General features: G+C 20.9%; 1 long non-coding RNA gene across 1 annotated transcript; it reads right to left on the bottom strand.

The window, feature by feature from the left end:
- Positions 1 to 1,686: 1,686 nt before the first annotated feature.
- On the bottom strand, positions 1,687 to 3,447 carry LOC143378102 (uncharacterized). Its single transcript, XR_013087507.1, has 2 exons — positions 3,167 to 3,447; positions 1,687 to 2,446 (listed from the first exon to the last, which is right to left on the bottom strand). It is a non-coding gene; the product is annotated as an uncharacterized LOC143378102 (long non-coding RNA).
- Positions 3,448 to 11,339: the final 7,892 nt, after the last annotated feature.

Raw genomic sequence — 11,339 nt, 5'->3', positions numbered from 1 at the left:
TTACCTATTTTTCTCTGTTTATTTACCTATTTTTCCCTATTTTATTTACCTATTTTTTCTCTATTTATTTACCTCTTTTGTTTTCTCTATTTATTTACCTTTTTTCTCTAGTTGTTTACCTCTTTTTTCTGTATTTATTTACCTACTTTGTTTTCTCTACTTCATTACCTATTTTTCTCTATTTATTTGCCTATATTTTTCTCTAAATTATTTACCTATTTTTCACTATTTCTTTATCTATTTTTTTCTCTAATTTATTTACCTATGTTTTCTCTGTTTATTGACCTACTTTTTCTCTATTATATTTACCTACTTTTTCTCTATTTATTTACCTATTTTTCGCTAGTTATTTACCTATTTTTTTCTCTAATTTATTTACCTATTTTTTTATTTACCTTTTTTCCCTTGATTTATTTAGCTATTTTTCTCTATTTATACACCTACTTTTTCTCTAGTTTATTCACCTATTTTTATCTATTTATTTGCCTATTTTTTCTCTATTTTATTTACCTATTTTCTTATGTACTTATTTACCTCTTTTTCTCTATTTATTTATCTCTATTTCCTCTATTTATTTACCTATTTTTTCTCTATATATTTACCTATTTTTTTATTTAACTTTTTTCCTTTGGTTTATTTACCTATTTTTCTCTATTTATACACCTATTTTTTCTCTACCTAATTTACCTATTTTTCTGTATTTATTTACCTATTTTTTTCTCTATTTATTTACCTCTTTTGTTTTCTCTATTTATTTACCTCTTTTTCTCTAGATAATTTACCTATTTTTTCTCTATTTATTTACCTATTTTTTCTCTATTTATTTTCCAATTTTTTCTCTATTCATTTACTTTTTTCTATTTATTTACCTCTTTCTTTCTCTAATTTATACACCTATATTTTCTCTGTTTATTTACCTATTTTTCTCTATTTATTTACCTATTGTTTCTCTAGTCATTTACCTATATTCTCTCTCATTTATTTTCCTATTTTTCTCTGTTTATTTACCTACTTTTCCTTTAATTTATTTACGAATTTTTTTATTTACCTTTTTTTCTTTGATTTATGTATCTATTTATCTCTATTTATACACCTATTTTTCTCTAGATAATTTACCTATTTTTTCTCTAATCTATTTGCCTATTTTTTTCTCTAGTTTATTTACCTATTTTTTTATTTACCTTTTTTTCTTTGATTTATTTAGCTATTTATACCTATTTATACACCTATTTTTTCTCTAGATAATTTACCTATTTTTCTCTATTTATTTTCCTATTTTTCTCTATTTATTTACCTCTTTTGTTTTCTCTAATCATTTACCTATATTTTCTCTCATTTATTTTCCTATTTTTCTCTGTTTATTTACCTACTTTTTCTCTATTATATTTACCTACTTTTTCTCTATTTATTTACCTATTTTTCGCTAGTTATTTACCTATTTTTTTCTCTAATTTATTTACCTATTTTTTTATTTACCTTTTTTCCTTTGATTTATTTAGCTATTTTTCTCTATTTATACACCTACTTTTTCTCTAGTTTATTTACCTATTTTTATCTATTTATTTGCCTATTTTTTCTCGATTTTATTTACCTATTTTCTTATGTACTTATTTACCTCTTTTTCTCTATTTATTTACCTCTATTTCCTCTATTTATTTACCTATTTTTTCTCTATATATTTACCTATTTTTTTATTTAACATTTTTCCTTTGGTTTATTTACCTATTTTTCTCTATTTATACACCTATTTTTTCTCTACCTAATTTACCTATTTTTCTGTATTTATTTACCTATTTTTCTCTATTTATTTACCTCTTTTGTTTTCTCTATTTGTTTACCTATTTTTCTCTAGATAATTTACCTATTTTTTCTCTATTTATTTACCTATTTTTTCTCTATTTATTTTCCAATTTTTTCTCTATTCATTTACTTTTTTCTATTTATTTACCTCTTTCTTTCTCTAATTTATACACCTATATTTTCTCTATTTATTTACCTATTTTTCTCTATTTATTTACCTATTGTTTCTCTAGTCATTTACCTATATTCTCTCTCATTTATTTTCCTATTTTTCTCTGTTTATTTACCTATTTTTCCTTTAATTTATTTACGTATTTTTTTATTTACCTTTTTTTCTTTGATTTATGTATCTATTTATCTCTATTTATACACCTATTTTTTCTCTAGATAATTTACCTATTTTTTCTCTAATCTATTTGCCTATTTTTTTCTCTAGTTTATTTACCTATTTTTTTATTTACCTGTTTTTCTTTGATTTATTTAGCTATTTATCTCTATTTATACACCTATTTTTTCTCTAGATAATTTACCTATTTTTCTCTATTTATTTTCCTATTTTTCTCTATTTATTTACCTCTTTTGTTTTCTCTAGTCATTTACCTATATTTTCTCTCATTTATTTTCCTATTTTTCTCTGTTTATTTACCTACTTTTTCTCTATTATATTTACCTACTTTTTCTCTATTTATTTACCTATTTTTCGCTAGTTATTTACCTATTTTTTTCTCTAATTTATTTACCTATTTTTTTATTTACCTTTTTTCCTTTGATTTATTTAGCTATTTTTCTCTATTTATACACCTACTTTTTCTCTAGTTTATTTACCTATTTTTATCTATTTATTTGCCTATTTTTTCTCGATTTTATTTACCTATTTTCTTATGTACTTATTTACCTCTTTTTCTCTATTTATTTACCTCTATTTCCTCTATTTATTTACCTATTTTTTCTCTATATATTTACCTATTTTTTTATTTAACTTTTTTCCTTTGGTTTATTTACCTATTTTTCTCTATTTATACACCTATTTTTTCTCTACCTAATTTACCTATTTTTCTGTATTTATTTACCTATTTTTCTCTATTTATTTACCTCTTTTGTTTTCTCAATTTGTTTACCTATTTTTCTCTAGATAATTTACCTATTTTTCTCTATTTATTTACCTATTTTTTCTCTATTTATTTTCCAATTTTTTCTCTATTCATTTACTTTTTTCTATTTATTTACCTCTTTCTTTCTCTAATTTATACACCTATATTTTCTCTATTTATTTACCTATTTTTCTCTATTTATTTACCTATTGTTTCTCTAGTCATTTACCTATATTCTCTCTCATTTATTTTCCTATTTTTCTCTGTTTATTTACCTATTTTTCCTTTAATTTATTTACGTATTTTTTTATTTACCTTTTTTTCTTTGATTTATGTATCTATTTATCTCTATTTATACACCTATTTTTTCTCTAGATAATTTACCTATTTTTTCTCTAATCTATTTGCCTATTTTTTTCTCTAGTTTATTTACCTATTTTTTTATTTACCTTTTTTCTTTGATTTATTTAGCTATTTATCTCTATTTATACACCTATTTTTTTCTCTAGATAATTTACCTATTTTTCTCTATTTATTTTCCTATTTTTCTCTATTTATTTACCTCTTTTGTTTTCTCTAGTCATTTACCTATATTTTCTCTCATTTATTTTCCTATTTTTCTCTGTTTCTTTACCTATTTTTCCTTTAATTTATTTACGTATTTTTTTATTTACCTTTTTTCTTTGATTTATGTAGCTATTTATCTATATTTATACACCTATTTTTTCTCTAGATAATTTACCTATTTTTTCTCTAATTTATTTACCTATTTTTTTCTCTAGTTTATATACCTATTTTTTATTTACCTTTTTTTCTTTGATTTATTTAGCTATTTATCTCTATTTATACACCAATTTTTTCTCTAGATAATTTACCTATTTTTCTCTATTTATTTTCTATTTTTCTCTATTTATTTACCACTTTTGTTTTCTCTATTTATTTACCTATTTTTCTCTAGTTATTTACCTATTTTTTCCTCTAATTTATTTACCTATTTTTTATTTACCTTTTTTTCTTTGATTTATTTAGCTATTTATCTCTATTTATACATCTATTTTTTCTCTAGATAATATACCTATTTTTTCTCTATTTATTTTCCTCTTTTTCTCTATTTATTTACCTATTTTTCTCTAGTTATTTACGTATTTTTTCCTCTAATTTATTTACCTATTTTTTTATTTACCTTTTTTTCTTTGATTTATTTAGCTATTTATCTCTATTTACACACCTATTTTTTCTCTATATAATTTACCTATTTTTCTCTATTTATTTTCCTATTTTTTCTCTATTTATTTACCTCTTTTGTTTTCTCTACTTATTTACCTATTTTTCTCCGTTTATTTACCTATTTTTCCCTATTTTATTTACCTATTTTTTCTCTATTTATTTACCTATTTTTCTCTATTTAGTTACCTCTTTTTTTCCTCTGTTTATTTACGAATTTTTTCTCTAGTTATTTACCCATTTTCTTTCTCATTTATTTACCTATTTTTTGCTCTAATTTCTTTACCTATTTTTTATTTACCTTTTTTTCCTTTATTTATTTAGCAATTTTTCCCTATTTTATTTACCTATTTTTCTCTATTTATTTACCTATTTTTCTCTATTTTATTTACCTATTTTCCTCTGTTTATTTACCAATTTTTTCTCTAGTTATTTACCTATTTTTTCCTCTAATTTATTTACCTATTTTTTTATTTACCTTTTTTTCTTTGATTTATTTAGCTATTTATCTCTATTTATACACCTATTTTTTCTCTATATAATTTACCTATTTTTCTCTATTTATTTTCCTATTTTTTCTCTATTTATTTACCTCTTTTGTTTTCTCTACTTATTTACCTATTTTTCTCTGTTTATTTACCTATTTTTCTCTATTTTATTTACCTATTTTTCTCTGTTTATTTACCTATTTTTCCCTATTTTATTTAACTATTTTTTCTCTATTTATTTACCTCTTTTGTTTTCTCTATTTATTTACCTTTTTTCTCTAGTTGTCTACCTCTTTTTTCTGTATTTATTTACCTACTTTGTTTTCTCTACTTCATTACCTATTTTTCTCTATATATTTACCTATTTTTTTATTTAACATTTTTCCTTTGGTTTATTTACCTATTTTTCTCTATTTATACACCTATTTTTTCTCTACCTAATTTACCTATTTTTCTGTATTTATTTACCTATTTTTCTCTATTTATTTACCTCTTTTGTTTTCTCTATTTGTTTACCTATTTTTCTCCAGATAATTTACCTATTTTTTCTCTATTTATTTACCTATTTTTTCTCTATTTATTTTCCAATTTTTTCTCTATTCATTTACTTTTTTCTATTTATTTACCTCTTTCTTTCTCTAATTTATACACCTATATTTTCTCTATTTATTTACCTATTTTTCTCTATTTATTTACCTATTGTTTCTCTAGTCATTTACCTATATTCTCTCTCATTTATTTTCCTATTTTTCTCTGTTTATTTACCTATTTTTCCTTTAATTTATTTACGTATTTTTTTATTTACCTTTTTTTCTTTGATTTATGTATCTATTTATCTCTATTTATACACCTATTTTTTCTCTAGATAATTTACCTATTTTTTCTCTAATCTATTTGCCTATTTTTTTCTCTAGTTTATTTACCTATTTTTTTATTTACCTGTTTTTCTTTGATTTATTTAGCTATTTATCTCTATTTATACACCTATTTTTTCTCTAGATAATTTACCTATTTTTCTCTATTTATTTTCCTATTTTTCTCTATTTATTTACCTCTTTTGTTTTCTCTAGTCATTTACCTATATTTTCTCTCATTTATTTTCCTATTTTTCTCTGTTTATTTACCTACTTTTTCTCTATTATATTTACCTACTTTTTCTCTATTTATTTACCTATTTTTCGCTAGTTATTTACCTATTTTTTTCTCTAATTTATTTACCTATTTTTTTATTTACCTTTTTTCCTTTGATTTATTTAGCTATTTTTCTCTATTTATACACCTACTTTTTCTCTAGTTTATTTACCTATTTTTATCTATTTATTTGCCTATTTTTCTCGATTTTATTTACCTATTTTCTTATGTACTTATTTACCTCTTTTTCTCTATTTATTTACCTCTATTTCCTCTATTTATTTACCTATTTTTTCTCTATATATTTACCTATTTTTTTATTTAACTTTTTTCCTTTGGTTTATTTACCTATTTTTCTCTATTTATACACCTATTTTTTCTCTACCTAATTTACCTATTTTTCTGTATTTATTTACCTATTTTTCTCTATTTATTTACCTCTTTTGTTTTCTCTATTTGTTTACCTATTTTTCTCTAGATAATTTACCTATTTTTCTCTATTTATTTTCCTATTTTTCTCTATTTATTTACCTCTTTTGTTTTCTCTAATCATTTACCTATATTTTCTCTCATTTATTTTCCTATTTTTCTCTGTTTATTTACCTACTTTTTCTCTATTATATTTACCTACTTTTTCTCTATTTATTTACCTATTTTTCGCTAGTTATTTACCTATTTTTTTCTCTAATTTATTTACCTATTTTTTTATTTACCTTTTTTCCTTTGATTTATTTAGCTATTTTTCTCTATTTATACACCTACTTTTTCTCTAGTTTATTTACCTATTTTTATCTATTTATTTGCCTATTTTTTCTCGATTTTATTTACCTATTTTCTTATGTACTTATTTACCTCTTTTCTCTATTTATTTACCTCTATTTCCTCTATTTATTTACCTATTTTTTCTCTATATATTTACCTATTTTTTATTTAACTTTTTTCCTTTGGTTTATTTACCTATTTTTCTCTATTTATACACCTATTTTTTCTCTACCTAATTTACCTATTTTTCTGTATTTATTTACCTATTTTTCTCTATTTATTTACCTCTTTTGTTTTCTCTATTTGTTTACCTATTTTTCTCTAGATAATTTACCTATTTTTCTCTATTTATTTACCTATTTTTTCTCTATTTATTTTCCAATTTTTTCTCTATTCATTTACTTTTTTCTATTTATTTACCTCTTTCTTTCTCTAATTTATACACCTATATTTTCTCTATTTATTTACCTATTTTTCTCTATTTATTTACCTATTGTTTCTCTAGTCATTTACCTATATTCTCTCTCATTTATTTTCCTATTTTTCTCTGTTTATTTACCTATTTTTCCTTTAATTTATTTACGTATTTTTTTATTTACCTTTTTTTCTTTGATTTATGTATCTATTTATCTCTATTTATACACCTATTTTTTCTCTAGATAATTTACCTATTTTTTCTCTAATCTATTTGCCTATTTTTTTCTCTAGTTTATTTACCTATTTTTTTATTTACCTTTTTTTCTTTGATTTATTTAGCTATTTATCTCTATTTATACACCTATTTTTTCTCTAGATAATTTACCTATTTTTCTCTATTTATTTTCCTATTTTTCTCTATTTATTTACCTCTTTTGTTTTCTCTAGTCATTTACCTATATTTTCTCTCATTTATTTTCCTATTTTTCTCTGTTTCTTTACCTATTTTTTTATTTACCTTTTTTCTTTGATTTATTTAGCTATTTATCTCTATTCATACACCTATTTTTTCTCTAGATAATTTACCTATTTTTTCTCTATTTATTTTCCTATTTTTCTCTATTTATTTACCTCTTTTGTTTTCTCTATTTATTTACCTATTTTTCTCTAGTTATTTACCTATTTTTTCCTCTAATTTATTTACCTTTTTTTCTTTGATTTATTTAGCTATTTATCTCTATTTATACACCAATTTTTCTCTAGATAATTTACCTATTTTTCTCTATTTATTTTCCTATTTTTCTCTCTAGTTTATATACCTATTTTTTATTTACCTTTTTTCTTTGATTTATTTAGCTATTTATCTCTATTTATACACCAATTTTTTCTCTAGATAATTTACCTATTTTTCTCTATTTATTTTCCTATTTTTCTCTATTTATTTACCTCTTTTGTTTTCTCTATTTATTTACCTATTTTTCTCTAGTTATTTACCTATTTTTTCCTCTAATTTATTTACCTATTTTTTATTTACCTTTTTTTCTTTGATTTATTTAGCTATTTATCTCTATTTATACATCTATTTTTTCTCTAGATAATATACCTATTTTTTCTCTATTTATTTTCCTCTTTTTCTCTATTTATTTACCTATTTTTCTCTAGTTATTTACGTATTTTTTCCTCTAATTTATTTACCTATTTTTTTATTTACCTTTTTTTCTTTGATTTATTTAGCTATTTATCTCTATTTACACACCTATTTTTTCTCTATATAATTTACCTATTTTTCTCTATTTATTTTCCTATTTTTTCTCTATTTATTTACCTCTTTTGTTTTCTCTACTTATTTACCTATTTTTCTCCGTTTATTTACCTATTTTTCCCTATTTTATTTACCTATTTTTTCTCTATTTATTTACCTATTTTTCTCTATTTAGTTACCTCTTTTTTTCCTCTGTTTATTTACGAATTTTTTCTCTAGTTATTTACCCATTTTTCTTTCTCATTTATTTACCTATTTTTTGCTCTAATTTCTTTACCTATTTTTTATTTACCTTTTTTTCCTTTATTTATTTAGCAATTTTTCCCTATTTTATTTACCTATTTTTCTCTATTTATTTACCTATTTTTCTCTATTTTATTTACCTATTTTCCTCTGTTTATTTACCAATTTTTTCTCTAGTTATTTACCTATTTTTTCCTCTAATTTATTTACCTATTTTTTTATTTACCTTTTTTTCTTTGATTTATTTAGCTATTTATCTCTATTTATACACCTATTTTTTCTCTATATAATTTACCTATTTTTCTCTATTTATTTTCCTATTTTTTCTCTATTTATTTACCTCTTTTGTTTTCTCTACTTATTTACCTATTTTTCTCTGTTTATTTACCTATTCTTCCCTATTTTATTTACCTATTTTTCTCTATTTATTTACCTATTTTTCTGTATTTAGTTACCAATTTTTTCTCTAGTTATTTACGCATTTTTCTTTCTCATTTATTTACCTATATTTTCCTCTAATTTCATTACATATTTTTTTATTTACCTTTTTTTCTTTGATTTATGTAGCTATTTATCTATATTTATACACCTATTTTTTCTCTAGATAATTTACCTATTTTTTCTCTAATTTATTTACCTATTTTTTTCTCTAGTTTATTTACCTATTTTTTATTTACCTTTTTTCTTTGATTTATTTAGCTATTTATCTCTATTCATACACCTATTTTTTCTCTAGATAATTTACCTATTTTTTCTCTATTTATTTTCCTATTTTTCTCTATTTATTTACCTCTTTTGTTTTCTCTATTTATTTACCTATTTTTCTCTAGTTATTTACCTATTTTTTCCTCTAATTTATTTACCTTTTTTTCTTTGATTTATTTAGCTATTTATCTCTATTTATACACCTATTTTTTCTCTAGATAATATACCTATTTTTTCCCTATTTTATTTACCTATTTTTCTCTATTTATTTGCCTATTTTTTCCTCTAATTTATTTACCTATTTTTTATTTACCTTTTTTCTTTGATTTATTTAGCTATTTATCTCTATTTATACACCTATTTTTTCTCTACATAATTTACCTATTTTTTCTCTATTTATTTTCCTATTTTTCTCTATTTATTTACCTCTTTTGTTTCTCTATTTATTTACCTATTCTTCTCTATTTATTTACCTATTGTTTCTCTAGTCTTTTACCTATATTTTCTCTCATTTATTTTCCTATTTTTCTCTGTTTATTTACCTATTTTTCCTTTAATTTATTTACGTATTTTTTTATTTACCTTTTTTCCTTCGATTTATGTAGCTATTTATCTCTATTTATACACCTATTTTTTCTCTATATAATTTACCTATTTTTCTCTATTTATTTTCCTATTTTTTCTCTATTTATTTACCTCTTTTGTTTTCTCTACTTATTTACCTATTTTTCTCTGTTTATTTACCTATTTTTCCCTATTTTATTTACCTATTTTTCTCTATTTATTTACCTATTTTTCTCTATTTAGTTACCAATTTTTTCTCTAGTTATTTACACATTTTTCTTTCTCATTTATTTACCTATATTTTTCTCTAATTTCATTACATATTTTTTTATTTACCTTTGTTTCTTTGATTTATTTAGCTATTTATCTCTATTTATACACCTATTTTATCTCCAGATAATTTACCTATTTTTTCTCTATTTATTTTACTATTTTTTCTCTATTTGTTTACCTCTTTTGTTTTCTCTACTTATTTACCTATTTTCCTCTAATTTCTTTACCTATTTTTTATTTACCTTTTTTTCCTTGATTTATGTAGCAATTTTTCCCTATTTTATTTACCTATTTTTCTCTATTTATTTACCTATTTTCTGTTCTTATTTACCTCCTTTGTATTCTCTACTTCATTACCTATTTTTCACTATTTCTTTATCTATTTTTTTCTCTAATTTATTTACCTATGTTTTCTCTGTTTATTTACCTACATTTTCTCTATTATATTTACCTACTTTTTCTCTATTTATTTACCTATTTTTTTCGCTAGTTATTTACCTATTTTTTTCTCTCATTTATTTACCTATTTTTTCTCTGTTTAGTTACCCATTTTTTTCTCTAATTTATTTACCTATTTTTTTATTTACCTTTTTTCCCTTGATTTATTTAGCTATTTTTCTCTATTTATACACCTACTTTTTCTCTAGTTTATTTACCTATTTTTATCTATTTATTTGCCCTATTTTTTTCTCTATTTTATTTACCTATTTTCTTATGTACTTATTTACCTCTTTTTCTCTATTTATTTACCTATTTTTCTCTGTTTATTTACCTATTTTTTCCTTTAATTTCTTTACCTATTGTTTTATTTACCTTTTTTTCTTTGATTTATTTAGCTATTTATCTATATTTATACACCTATTTTTTCTCTAGATAATTTACCTATTTTTCTCTATTTATTTCCCTATTGTTTCTCTAGTCATTTACCTATATTTTCTCTCATTTATTTTCCTATTTTTCTTTGTTTATTTACCTATTTTTCCTTTAATTTATTTACCTATTTTTTTATTTACCTTTTTTCTTTGATTTATGTAGCTATTTATCTATATTTATACACCTATTTTTTCTCTAGTTTATTTACCTATTTTTTTATTTACCTTTTTTTCTTTGATTTATTTAGCTATTTATCTCTATTTATACACCTATTTTTTCTCTAGATAATTTACCTATTTTTCTCTATTTATTTTCCTATTTTTCTCTATTTATTTACCTCTTTTGTTTTCTCTAGTCATTTACCTATATTTTCTCTCATTTATTTTCCTATTTTTCTCTGTTTATTTACCTATTTTTCCTTTAATTTATTTACGTATTTTTTATTTACCTTTTTTTCTTTGATTTATGTAGCTATTTATCTATATTTATACACCAATTTTTTCTCTA

Source organism: Andrena cerasifolii, unplaced genomic scaffold (assembly GCF_050908995.1).
Source record: "Andrena cerasifolii isolate SP2316 unplaced genomic scaffold, iyAndCera1_principal scaffold0256, whole genome shotgun sequence".
NCBI lineage: Eukaryota > Metazoa > Arthropoda > Insecta > Hymenoptera > Andrenidae > Andrena > Andrena cerasifolii.
The sequence above is the reverse complement of the archived record's forward strand: the minus strand, read 5'-3'. Positions and strand labels throughout refer to the sequence as shown.